A 14,426-nucleotide genomic window follows, 5' to 3' on the forward strand; every position below is an offset into this window, starting at 1 on the left:
TGGATTTTGTAGCAATTAAATATGAAAATTTACTTATTTTTTATGAGAACACTTATAAATATTTTAAAAATAAATGGCTAGTTTGAAAATTTCCTTTCCTCATTTTTATGAAAAAACTTATGGATATTTTGAAAAATACATGTCCTTAGAAGATTAAGCATGGAAAAATATTGAAGAGAGATACAAGCTATAAATTGATAAATAAGTTTATTAATACTAAATTGATACAAGCTTTTATATCTCATTTGAATTTTGTAGCAATTACAATTTATGAATCTTAACTCTCAAAACATCAAAATAAAATATAAGTTGCCATTTAATACAAGCTATTATATTTTAGAGATAATTTTTTATGTACAATTCATTCATGCAACGTATTACATCTTATTTTTCAACCGCGTAACTTATTGGTGAAGTTAGATAGCCTTAAAGCTCCCTTTCTCTCTTTTCCATCAAAGTTACAACAATGTTAAGCAAACTTGTCACAACCCACAACATACATGAATGAGAACCATCACATGAATGTGCATACATGCCAGGGAGGAGAATTTTGCAATAAGATTCAAAACAAAACCAATCTAATGTTACCTAAGTTAACATGCATATCCTTTATTACCATTACCCCTAACTCTCTAATTTAGTCCATTAATTGCCAAAAAAAAACAAAAATCTTGTAAAACATATACTATTAAGTTCAAAATTGATTTTTTTTTTTGTACAAGCTATTTCTATAAAAAATACTGCATCAATCTAAATTTTAGAATTATCACTCTTATGCACTGTAGCATGAATCACTTCACAAAAACCGTAGCACAGGATTCCACTCAACTTTATCACTCAAATTACCATATAAAGGATTGCATGAATAAGAAGATATTTAAAAAAAAAAACAAATAAAGTTAAAACTTCAGATTAGGAAAATTGCTTTCCTCTGTGTAAGTAATCTCTTGTTTAGGTTTCATTCCACATGCTTCACATGCAGTCTTCTCCAAATAATCTCTTGCAATGTGCTTTTTCTCATTAGTAATGTATCTGGCAATTGCAGCCACCTCCATTCTATCTACCAAAGGTTAGGTATCATTTCCACTACATTTGCAGTACGAACAAAGAGAACTCGCAGTGAGTTTTTGAATGCATGAGTCATTATGGTCAAAACATTTGCAATATGCCCAAATTCTCATCATCAGTAATACCTGAATCCCTTTTAAATATCAATAAATAGACAAGTAAAACCACGCGCAAATGTTGAATCTTCTATAACCTCAATACTCACGCTCCAAATCATCACATACTAAACCTTTGATAGATCAACCAGAACATTAAGATAGTGATGTAGAAATTTATCATTTTCTCTGGGTCCAGAAGCTCTAACAGTGTACTTGCCGTATCACCAGCATGTCCCCGACGGCCCAACTGCCAATTGAGTAAGACAATTAAAATACCAAAACCTTCTTGCTGTTAGACGTAAATAATATGACACAAAATGAATCTTTAAAACACGCTCCAAACAATTTAAAAAGGGAATGAAATGAAAAATCAAACTAACAACTAATAGTCAAGTAACAACACAGACTTAGTCACTTTACACATTATAAAACTTTATCAAATTTGAACCAGAAATTAGCATCGCATGGTTGAACCTAGGGTTCAAAACCAAGACCTCAATTTTTCCCTTTGTGGCTGCCACTGTCTTTGTCAGAATTGCAAAGCTACAGCTGAGCGAAGCCAGAAATTGCATGGGTGCAAGACAGTTGAGAGAGGGATGGGATTTGGTTAAAGGCATTTAAGTCTTTTGCTCATTTCATCTATTGACGCCCCAAGATCAAAGTCCTTCTTCGAATTCCAAGTCCTTATAGGCTAATAAATTTGTAGTCAAATCTTTTTGAGAATTTTCCCAATTTTTTATGCTACAAAGTATTTTTAAAAATTCAAAACGATAATTATAATTTTTTTCCCATTTATCCCTCTTCACTTCTACTATTTTAAATGGTCAAATTTGATAATTTGATTCATAAATTTATGTATTCATTGTATTTTGTAATTTGAGTTTAATAATTTTAAAAGATATTGTATTATAAACTGGATGGAGTATGATTTTCTTTTTGGGGATAGCCAACAATCTTATTATAAATTGACAATGAATATTTAAATATTCATTGGGAATGCATATTTAATTGTTCTATGTCTTCACTCCATTGCAAGAGGGATCTATAGGGAAGAAAAAGTAATGGGATTCAGTATCTTCCTTATTCATCCATTCCAAAACATCACATGCACTCTATTTTACTTCCTCAAGAGATCTGTGAAGACATTGAAAAGCTAAGCAGGAAATTCCTACACGGAAACAAAAGAAAGCTGCAACTTGATAATGTAGCATTTCTACGAAGCTGTGTTGAGGACAAAAGCTTGATGCAAATATATATTATTAGTATTTTCTACTTGAAAACAAAAATAACTCAATTCACATTCATAAATTATTACAGTTATGCATCCCACGCAACTTGACTTCTCTGTCAACCAATTCGTACCGTGAATTGAGATAAATACGGCAGCCATCCATCTCATCAAGTTAATTTATTACTGCATCTACCCTTTCCTTGATTAAAATATTTTTAAATATATTTTTTGATAAATTTTTAATAAATATATTTAATCTTCTTTTTGATAAAAAAAAATATATTTAATCTTACTGACACATATTCCTACTGAAGCAAGAAATAATTTATTATGTAAGCCACAAGAGGCCCACAATCAAACGAAAAAGCGAGCCAAACAATACCAGCCCTAAAAAAGAAACCCAAACCCATTAAAAAACGACACATCCAAAGAAAAACGACAGCACCATCACAAGCCCAAACCCAAAACAAAGATAGAAGGCCCAATTCATGCATGAATAAAGGAATCTCAATTAGGGTGATTTTGGGATTCGATTTCTGTTTTATAATTTGCCTCCCCTTCTAGAAATGAGTTTGTGCCTTTTAATTTCGCTGGATCGAATGCATTGTTTCTTCACAATTTCTCATAGAAATTCTGAGATAGAGTACACTTCATCATTCATGATCTTTCTAATAAAAATATGACATTCATATGATATTAAATATAAATTGGTTAATGATTGTAAAAAGAAAAGAAACAAGAAATTAAATAGGCATTCTGTTATAAAAATAAAATTATTAAAAATAATAACATAAAAATTTTATGCAATTAAAAATAATATAGTGTACTGAATTTATCCAAAAATTTCTCCAATTCCTCATTGACCCATAACTTGTAGGCCCAGTTTGATAAACAATGAGGATAAGAAAGTTCTTTTCCATAAGCATCAGGGTGTTTTTTCAATTGCCGGTTAAAAAAAAAAAACACGGAGAATATGTTTTTTCAACAAAGCCAATTTGCCATCTAACAAACACAGAAAAATATTTTTCCTTTCTTTAAATACGTTTCCATATACCAGAAGTGCCATCACAATTTTTGTCATCAGACACTTTTTTACGACTTCATTGTAAAATGGTTTATCATTTTCTGTTGGATAGGGCAAACTCTTTTATTTCGTGAAAATGAATTTTACTAATTAATTTGGACAGAATTATATTTTATAGATTAAAACCAGAACATAAAGTCCAACATCTTGAATGTATTCAATATCATTAATGTCAACATATTTATAAATATGGTATGAAATCCTATCGTTTACAAGTCATAAATATTTAGTTATCTCAAATTTCGCATAAATGAATGAGACCTAGATTAAATAGAATTTGTCAAACATACTCCCTCAGTTTCATATATAAGCGAAAATAATCATTTTATACAGTTTAAGAAAGTTAGCCATTCCTCTTAATTATTTATAAGATTGATCTTTTCCCAAAAATGCCCCTGTTGTAATGTTTAAACTTTTTTTTTCCCCACAAACAACGTTTAGGTAAATTTAATACCAGAGGCTGATCATGCCCAAGCATGTCTCCAAGCTCAATTATCATCAAAATCAACGAGTCTTCGTTTTAATTTTTATTTTATAATTTTTATAAAGTATTTTTCGTGAGACGATACATAAAAAATAGTAGAAAAGAATCCATATCCATTGTTTACATGGTATTATAATTTATCATACCAAATGCTCAAAGCTCTCTTAGCCTGGTGGATTCGAAACGGTTGTGATTAATCTTAAATACTCCCTCCAATCTCGTATACAAGTCCCTTCTAGAAAGAATTCATGATTCGTTTTATACATTATTTTGTATTAAAAAGTGGATTATTAATGAATTTCTTTCAATTCTACCCTTTTACAATTTTTTAAAAGTAAAAAGTAAAAAATTAGCACATGATAGAAAAACTGTTTTAAGATTACGTATTTATTGAAGATAAGTTGAGAAATTTATTTCTTTTTTAGATAATATCAACAATCTAACTACGCTCCTTCGTTTTGGCAAAGTAAGCGACATATAAAAATGAGACGAGGGAGTAACACTTTTTCTGATCTTCTGTGCGAAAGGGATTGAAAACCACAGATGGGAAATGAAACCATGCTTAATTGACTTTTATCACCTGACCTGAACAACAACATTTAAACATTCTCATTCCTTGTTCTCAAAGACCGTTACTTCCAATAAACCTGCCCCATTTCTTTTTCCAGAGCAGCACGTTGAGGACCATCAATACTATTTTTATTGTGAATTAAAAATGAACAATTGATTGTTAAATGTGCGTGTGCGTGGCCCCGGGGGGGGGGGGTCTTTGTGAGCGACACCTGCTTTTCCCACAGCTGTGCTGCATCTTCCCCAACATAATATGATCCATTCCTCTCTTTGTCCTCCTTTCTATCTAACATCTTCTAACTTATGGGGTCGTAAATGCTTGTTGGTACAAACCGGTAAGAATTTCCAAAAAAAAAAAAAAACACACACACACACACACACATTTGTGTTTCATCACAAAGTCATTTCAAACCCCACTTGATAGGAATGGTATATGAAAACAAATTAAGTACTAATTGCAATTTAGTAGAATTAGTTAAAAGTTAGATGAATTAGTACGTGTTTAGTTTCACATTGAAAAACACTGAAATCATGATTTAATGAAAATAGGTTACTGGTTATTTGCTTCCGCCAAAACTATGTTTTGATAAAATTTTCAACGTAAAATTAAACATGCTTCTACTTTATTTGCCTCTACAAAATCTTGATTTTAGTAGTTTTTAACATAAAAAGAACATGTTTTAAATTTTTAAACATGGATTTAGGTCTAAAGCATTGATTTTTCCCCCATTTTGGAGATCACAAAGAAGCAATCTGTTCAGCTCCACATGATAGATATGACATATATTTATGGAAGCAAAGTTTGATAAGACTAAATTGTCATGGATAAGTTCGCTCAATGTATCCGAAAGTCTTTATTTATTAACTTAAATACAATGGTTGAAATTTTATTACATGTTTGAAAAATTGAAACATCCATCGAGTTGGCTTGCTGGCACTTGTCCTCTTGTAAGCCAGTCGTATCCTTTTGTACGTACGTTGTCCATTTGTCTTGTTGCCAATTGTACTTCTGGGATGAACTATGGGCATAGCCTTCGAAATAAATGAACACAAAAAGGTGAAAAGAGAGGATGATAAAGCCACAACATTTTAATGCTGGACTAGGCCAACCCAGAGCAGAGGAATGGTCCAGGGTGATGATTCGTAGACCCAGAAGACTCAGCAACCACTTCACAGGGTCTTCCCTCTTGCTGCCAAGTGCCAGCACATCAGAAATGGCCTTGTCCTTGTATGTTTGAAACTTTACGTGACATTTTGGTACACAAATTGAAACCCCGCAATACAAACACCAAGCGTTTTGCGTGGTGGATTAATCAAAGTTTGTACTTTGTTTACCTGGACAACTGTTCCTGACTTATTGGGTTAAGAGTATCCAAGGATGATGATATATAACGGAGCTTCCAAGCAACTTAAAGATATGAAACTGCTTTTGGGTGAGAGATTATATCAGTTAACGATCAAGTCAATGCAAAATTTTTACTGTAATTGGAAATACAGAAGAAATATCTAGACGAGTTACGTTAAAAAGAACATGAATCAGCTTTCTAAGTATGAAACTCTCTGTAAATCAACCTACAAGAGTAAGTATCATCTGTACAAGATATTATTTTGGCACTATGCAAGTCTCATGTATCAAGATACTTGCAGTTCCTGAGATTGTAGGGACTTTGTGGGCGATGATGATGATGCAGTGGCTAGTCCTTGAAGTAACTTGATGACTTCAACAGTGTCGTCCAGATAACATTTTGCCATACTTGGCTTCTGACCCACAGTGCAGGCATAGACATGTGCTATGCTTGGTAGGCTTGGATCAGAGGTTGAACGAGCAACGCTCTCAAACATATCTTCATCTGACCTATCGTCTCCTATGCACAAAAGAAAATCTGGCGCCTTTCCCTTACTCAGCATCGTTGAGATTAGATTTTCCACTACTATGCCTTTGCTCACACCCTGAAAATCCCAGAAAAGATCAACACATTAAGACATAGAACTCAACACTGCTAAATCCCCTTTTTGTATGTTCTTATGTTGTCTCCAACATATGCACAATACTTGTATGTTCTTTTTTTCATACCTGAGGTTTCACTTCAACGATGTGCTGTCCTCTTTTGACAACTACTGGTTCATTGGCAAGCACGCTCTCGAGGTGATCAAGAAGCTCTTTTGCTTGGCAGGATCCGAAATGAGGGTCGGCTTCTTGGTGGTGCCAAACCAAAGCACTCTCCTTTGGTTCAATGAAAGAACCGTCTGTTGCTTCTGTATAATGAGCCATCACCGGTTCTACAGCTTTTTTCCATTCGAAATCCATTCCTAATCCACATGTCTCCCACGGGCTATCACAACTCCACCTGATTGACCATGATAAATAAGTGAATAAAAATTTAGAATCATTGAGAAATGAACGCACGTTAAAGGATAGTGTAATGTGTATATGTTTCAAGTACCTGGTAAAGAAGCCATGTTCTGCTGAGAGGCCCAGCTTCTCGCACGGAGAGAACCACTTGCTGAGGCAATTCTTGTCTCTGCCACTGACAATGAACACCGCGTTTCTAGGGTCACTGCATAAGCGATTCAACACAGAAATAACTTCTTCGCTTGGGGTTTTGTCAACAGATACCCCGGGCATCATAGTACCATCGTAGTCTAAAAGGATCAACCTGCTGTGTGTGTTTCTATAAGCAGACATGATGCTTTCCGCTGAAAGCTTCCTGAATGTAGGATCGAGAGCTACGATTCTAAACCCCAAGCCAAAACCAACACCCCCAACACCTCTTACGGTAATGCTCTCTACAAGCCCTCTCTAAGTCCTGATCGAAACTCCTAGCCCAATAGGCTACATCATGTGAGCTTATGTACTTGTAATGCTTCTCGTGACGCAACTGTTTCTCTGCCTCTGACATCGTAATCGCCGAGTTCATTGCCTCTGCGACGTCTTCGATGTTCCACGGGTTCACTCTGATTGCTCCGCTCAGCGACGGAGAACAACCGATGAATTCAGACACTATGATGACGCTTCGTTTAGGACTCGTCGAATCATTTGCATCGATCCCCTGTCTACAAACAGTGTACTTATAAGGCACTAAATTCATACCATCTCTCACAGCATTCACAACGCAGCATTCAGAAATGGCGTAGTAGGAGGCTTTCTCCTGCGTCGAAACAGGGCCGTTAATGAACACAACTGGCTGGTACCCAGGTTCGCCGTATTTCTCGTTGATCTCATTCGCGATAGAATTTGTTTCGTTTTGAACATCTTGAATATCTTTCCCTCTGCTTCTTGCTGGGTTCAGAATCTGGACTAAAACTACTTTACCCCTTAATTCTTCGTGCACTTCCAAGAGTTGTCCCATTGCCAGTAACTTCAAGCTCAAGCCTTTGAACAAATCCATATCATCCACACCCAAAATAACGACCTTCCCATCGTATTGTTTCTTCAATTCTTCAATCCTGTCACCGGTATGAGACATCGACAACAGCGATTGGAGCTGACCCATGTGAATCCCCACCGGCAAGATCTTGATAGTTACTGTTCGACCGTAATAATCTAGCCCAATGTAACCCCTCTTGGACTCATAATCCAACCCCAACATTCTACTGCAACAGGACAAGAAATGTCTCGCGTAATCAAACGTGTGGAAACCGACTAAATCGCAATTTAACAGAGCCCGAAGGATATCATCACGAACTGGAATTGTTCTATAGATTTCAGAAGACGGAAATGGGCTATGAAGGAAAAACCCGAGTTTGACCCTGTGAAACCGTCTTCTCAATAAGGTAGGCAAGATCATGAGATGATAATCGTGAATCCAAACGTAATCCTCCTCCGGGTTTATCACCTCCATTACCTTATCGGCGAAAACCTTGTTGGCGTAAACGTAGGCTTTCCACTGCGCTAGTTCAAAACGGGCACCGTGACTCGGCGACATCGGTAACATGTAGTGAAACAGAGGCCAGAGGTAATGCTTGCAGAATCCATGGTAGAACTTATTCTGAATCTCGAGAGGCAAAAACGTTGGCACGCATCGGAACTTTTCGAGTAATATTTGGGACACTTCGTCTTGTTCCGACGGATCGATGTCGGCTTTCAAAGAACCCACATAGAGAACTTCGACGTCGGAGGGAAACCCGTCTTTGAGCTGCAGATAGAGATTATCACTGTCCAATTCGAAACTCCATTTTCTGGTCTCGCTATCAAGAAACGATTTTATCGGCAACTGATTGGCGACGATGATTCTGCGTTCTTGCGGAACAGAGGAGACGATGCCGTCGGAACCCGCACCGGAATCGGCATCATCGCGGACTTGGAATTCGGGCACCACTCCCGGGAGCGTCATGTCGTTCGGTATCCCGCTCAGAGTCCGGTAATCATCGATGGAGATCAAATTCAACAAGTCTAAGCAAGATCTCGAGAGCATTATCCGAAATGAAAAATGCAACCTTTTTTCTCAAGAAAGGAACTAACTGGGGTCGATGAAGAAAGAGAAAGGATTGGACTTTTCCAGGTCGGAGCCAGGGAGGAAATTATAGGAGCGTGTTGCAGAGAAAGACGAATCTTCGAGCGAGAGAAATCCAATACAATGATAATGCACATTCCATAGCATCGAGCTGCGTCTTTAAAAGAAACTAAATGGTAGTAATTACTGCTAGACAGCGGATAAGAACGAAGAATAGACCGACCGGGGATTTTATATATGAGGTACGTGGTGAACTAAATGGACGGTCCAGATTGATTGAAAGAACGATCTTTTTTTAATATAATAAATCCTCTCCCCGCCTATCCTTCAGGCTTCAGTTGAAGTTGTAATGTGTTTTCTTATTTACCGGTTATAGCCGGTGAATGGAGAGGGCAGGGATTGTAACTTGAAACTGAGAAAATAAAAGGGAATTTCAAAAAATCACGTGATATTTACGCCTGGACGGATTTTTCTTCGTAATGATTCAAGATTTTAACGTGATTCTAATTGGGAAAAAAATTAAATGCTGACTCCGAAGTTTGAACTTCAAACAAATACTGTTCTTCCCGCAAATTTACTTTCACCTCTCTCTTTTTGATAAATCAATAAATTATTAAGAAAACTCAACCCCACTGCTTATTCAAACATCTACATGACTTTTTTATTTCGGGAGAAAATACAATTTTAAATCTTTATATTTTATAAATATTTTACTTTTAATTCTTATATTTTTTAATATTTTAAATCCCAATACTTTTATTTTTTATTATTATAAATCCCTTCAAAGTCTCTTAAATAAAAAATATAAATATAAATATTTAAATATATAAAAAAATACAAGAATTAATAATAAAAGATAGGATTAAAATTTATATTTTTTTATTTTAATAAAGAGTTTATGATCTATCTATTAATAAAATAAAACAAATAATGATAATAATAATTTAAGTTCCGTGAGTGGGGAAAGAGAGAGACACGTGTGGAATGAGGTAACACAGTAACAGGAATACTCGGTCAGGAGGTGGATAGGTGTTCACACAGATGGCGCAGGTTTCCTACTGAGACCTTTTCTTCTCTCTCTCTAACTTTTCTCCTCGAATATCTCCGCGGGTTTTCTTTTCTTTTTCCTTCAATTTTTTTTTTTTTAATGGGGGTTTGTTGCTGCTAACCTGCGATGAATAATATGTGGGCGCGTGATGTTGGCAATTGGTATGCTGTGAGTTCTAGATATGTCCACGTGGAACTCTCCTGGAGGGAACGTGGCGTGCGGGAGTCGTCTCAGCCCCCGTCACTGACCTCTTTGACTGCTGACCTGGCATCGTTGGACCATTCCTTTGTTGCCACCTCATCATCCTCCCTATTTCCACACTCTCCTCTTCATCTCCTTGCACGTTGCTCCTTTGTTGTATGTTCACAAATGGGATCAAACTTATCTAATCCGCGTCACTTTGGGAGACACATCATCTCATATCAATAGTTATATTATCAGACACATCACCCATCAGATGATATAAAAAAAAAAAATTGTGTGTCCTTGTTAATTATCAAAAAATTATGTTTAAATTTAGTTCATAACAACCGTAATTTCTTTTTTTTTCCGGAATCACTGATATTAACTCCAATAGTTAGGATAACATGTGACCATAGGTTTAAGAATGTACCGATAACTTATAACCTGGTGACATATAAATTTTTCTTAAATAAAAAGTCATGGATTCAGTTCCACCTAAAAAATAGGTAGTGTAATCGCGGTGAAATTATTTCAGTAGATGGCAAGTATCACATCATTATAATTTATCCAGTAAAATAATTTAAGTAATTAATAAATCATGTGTTATATGTTTTAAATTGATTTTATTTTATAACAAAAATATATGTTTATTTTTATCATATTAATATCAAAATTAATTTATAATTTAATATCATTTAAATATTATATTTTTATTAAATAGAATTATAAATAATGTATGCACCTGATTTATTAAATATTTCTCACCTGCTTATAATCTCATGCAATTAGCATCTACCCTTTTATTTTTTTTGAAAAAAAAAAAAAAAGAGGTGAGAGGTGTACAGCCTTAACCTCTCCGTATAATTTTTAAAAAAGCGAGAATGAATTTTTTATTATTATGAAAACCACCGTGCCTATTATTGTTACAAATCACTATTAACCAAAAATGACATCAATATTGGTCAATTTTTAACTGCAGAGTTATTTACAAAATAACATAACTAAACATTTTTTTAAATCATCTCTAAAAACTATGTTACAAAATATCATTAAAAAAATGGAATCACAAACAACAAACCACGAACCAATCATCAACTTTAACTAAAATTTATTAATTTTTTTTTTTTCATTAAATATACATATTTGTGATAGCATATAATTTCTCTGTACATTTTAAATTCGTTATCACCATACAAGTTCCAAATTCTCAAGCAGTTAAGAGCCGCTGTTGAGATAATGCCAACAAACATGATCCCATAAAATCAAGCAACCAGTATAGAAAATCCTCAAGAACTTGACATGAAGTTGGATTTGTAAAGCAAGACACCAAGTATATTCCCTCTCAGCTCTATTATTTATTAACACCTGAATTAATAACTGTATATGTTTGATAATTATTTTTTTTAACGTATTAGCGACGTTCTCAATTCATCGACAAGATATTATATAAATAAACCAAAACATCAACAGCTAACTCGATAGCTTTATTCAAGCAAAAAATTCCATGCCGTCAACAAACAATTAAAATCCCTCAATTGAAAAAAATAATAAATTCAGTTCATATATTTTCCTATCCTTATTTTCTATTTAATCCTTCATTGTATATAGAGAAAATTACAATCAATGACCTCCGGGGTACTTTATTTGAAAAAATTGTCAAAAAAATTCTGAAATCACTCAGCAAGACAAAGAGATTAGCATGTAATTAAAATTCAATATGAAAAGAAAATCTACCCCGCATTTATTTATTTTAATTCTTCTATTGTCATCGGTCTAGATGGAAACTAGTCCAATGAAGGTGCCAAATTATTTTTTTTTTTTAAGGTGGCCAGATGGGGTTTGAACCCCCAACCTTTAGGAAATTACTATCTTAGTTATATAATGCAAACCATTATTTATATTATAAACTTGTTTTCACACACTATTACAAAAATGATAATATTCAACGATTATAAACTATTGAGTAATCAAGCGCTAGATATTCTCTAAATTTTTATTAAATGATTTTAAACTGTTGAATATTCTTACTTTATTTTATTGAATGTATATTTTAAGGAAATTTTGTCATAATATCAAGGATGTAATATTAACAATTTTGTAAAAAAAAATATTAAATATCATTTATATATTTCAAAGGTTATGTGTCATAACCGTTGAATGTATATGAGTAATATTCAACAGTTGTTTTTCCAAAACCATTGAATATTTATTGTTGTGATATTCAACAATATTTTTCATGACCATTGAATATTTAGGCAAATTTTTAACATATAGCTCTTACATTTCTAGCAACTCTCTGTATTGAACTTTATAGATACAATATCTGACATGCCTAAAATAGAATTTTAATAGCCACAATACTATCTCATACATGAAGTATACATTATACATACTACACAAGCTATATAAATTTAAACTAGCTACATAAGCAAGCAATTAAGGGCATTTCTTGACTTAGCAGGCTATTCTCACAAATTGTGAAGCAAAATGGAGTTGTATGGTCTAAAACAATTGCAAAAGGCCTTCAAAATATGAAAGAAATTCTAGTTTCGGCTCTAAATACTTGTTAGAGTTTAATAATTGTTTTTCATTTAATAAATGATTATTTATTAAATTATTAATGAAACTTGTTAAAAAATTTTATTATATACTTATCTTTTTAGTAAAATAATATGTATTTATTTTTATAAATGTTTAGTTGTTTTTTATTATCAAAAATTTATAAACTTGTTATTTTACTAAAATTTATTTGTTAGATTATTAGGGAAATTTCAAAGTTAGTAATAAAAGATGTCATTTTATAAATGATTACTTAGAAATTACTAATAAAAATTATTTAAAATTAAATTAATATGCTAGTTTTTATGAATGTTTGCTTGGTTTTAATTATCAAGATTTTATATAACTTATTATTTTATTAAAATTTACTTATTAAGTTATAAAGAAAATTTTCAAACTCAGTAACGAGACTTGTTATTTAAACTTATTACTTGTTAATTACTAATTAGAACTTGTCAAAAAAATTAATTTCTACCCAATTTTTATAAATGATTGATGAGATAATTTGATGAGTAAATTTTAATAAAATAATAAGTATCCATAAAATTTTTGAAATAAAAATAATTAAACACTTATAAAGAAAAAATGATAATAAATCTCTTGAATTATATAATGACAATATGGCCCCTCGCAATGGCAATAATTCCCCCTTAAGTCCATCAATTCTTCTATGCCAATAAATATAAATTGAACAGACTATTATACCCTTACTGACAAGTAATAATTTCTTATTATATTCTTGTAATTTTTTGAATGAATGTTGTTATTCTTTAAATAAAAGTTTTGGTTAAGGGTTGTTATTTGAGATCTTATTTTTTCAATAATAAAGATTACACTTGACAAGTTGCGATTTCTTGTTCAACTATTTCAATTAACAAACAAAAGTTATTATTTTTTAAGAAAAAGTTATGATTAAGGTTTGTTATTTTGAAAACTTATTTTTCAATAATAGAACTACATTAACAAGTTTAATTTTTTATTAACTCTTGTAATTCATAGAACAAAATTATTATTCTTAAATTAAAATTATGATTAAGGCTTATTATTTTCTATAAAGATAAAATGATATTTTTACTTTATAATTTATTGATATGGTAAAACTATAACATTTCAAGAGACCAATTCATCATCTATACAATTTGAGGAGATTTTATTGTCGTTTTTCCTTATAAAAATGGGTGGAAATTAAAAATTTTTAACAAGTAATCCTTTATGAATAACAAGTCTAATTACTAACTCAAATTTTGTTTTAATAATTTAATAAATAAAATTTAGTAAAATAACACATTTATATGAGCTTTTGATATGTAAACTTTGGATAATAAAAACAAAAATTTATAAAAGCTAATGCGTATTAAATTTTTTAACAAGTCCGTTAATAATCTAACAAGTAACTATTTTTAAAATGATGAGTAACCATTTGTTTTGACATTTTTTTTTCATTCTAAATTTTAATTACATTTTGATTTCTTGGTCCTTCCAAAACAATTTGATAATCTTTTGATCCTTTTCTACAAATAATGTTCTCCATAAGTCCTTAATTGTAATATTACCTTCTCTACAACAACTTGCAAACTGGCAAAGTCGAAGACTCAATGAGTAATAACATTCCATTTGGTCCAAAAAAAAAAAAACCATTGCTATGAA

At 32.5% G+C, this 14,426-nt stretch overlaps 1 pseudogene; it reads right to left on the bottom strand.

The window, feature by feature from the left end:
• Positions 1-5,985: 5,985 nt before the first annotated feature.
• Positions 5,986-9,145, bottom strand: LOC129321103 (probable alpha,alpha-trehalose-phosphate synthase [UDP-forming] 11; annotated as a pseudogene).
• Positions 9,146-14,426: the final 5,281 nt, after the last annotated feature.

This window comes from Prosopis cineraria, unplaced genomic scaffold (genome assembly GCF_029017545.1).
Source record: "Prosopis cineraria cultivar Desert tree isolate PC_DT_omini unplaced genomic scaffold, ASM2901754v1 PC9, whole genome shotgun sequence".
Lineage (NCBI taxonomy): Eukaryota > Viridiplantae > Streptophyta > Magnoliopsida > Fabales > Fabaceae > Prosopis > Prosopis cineraria.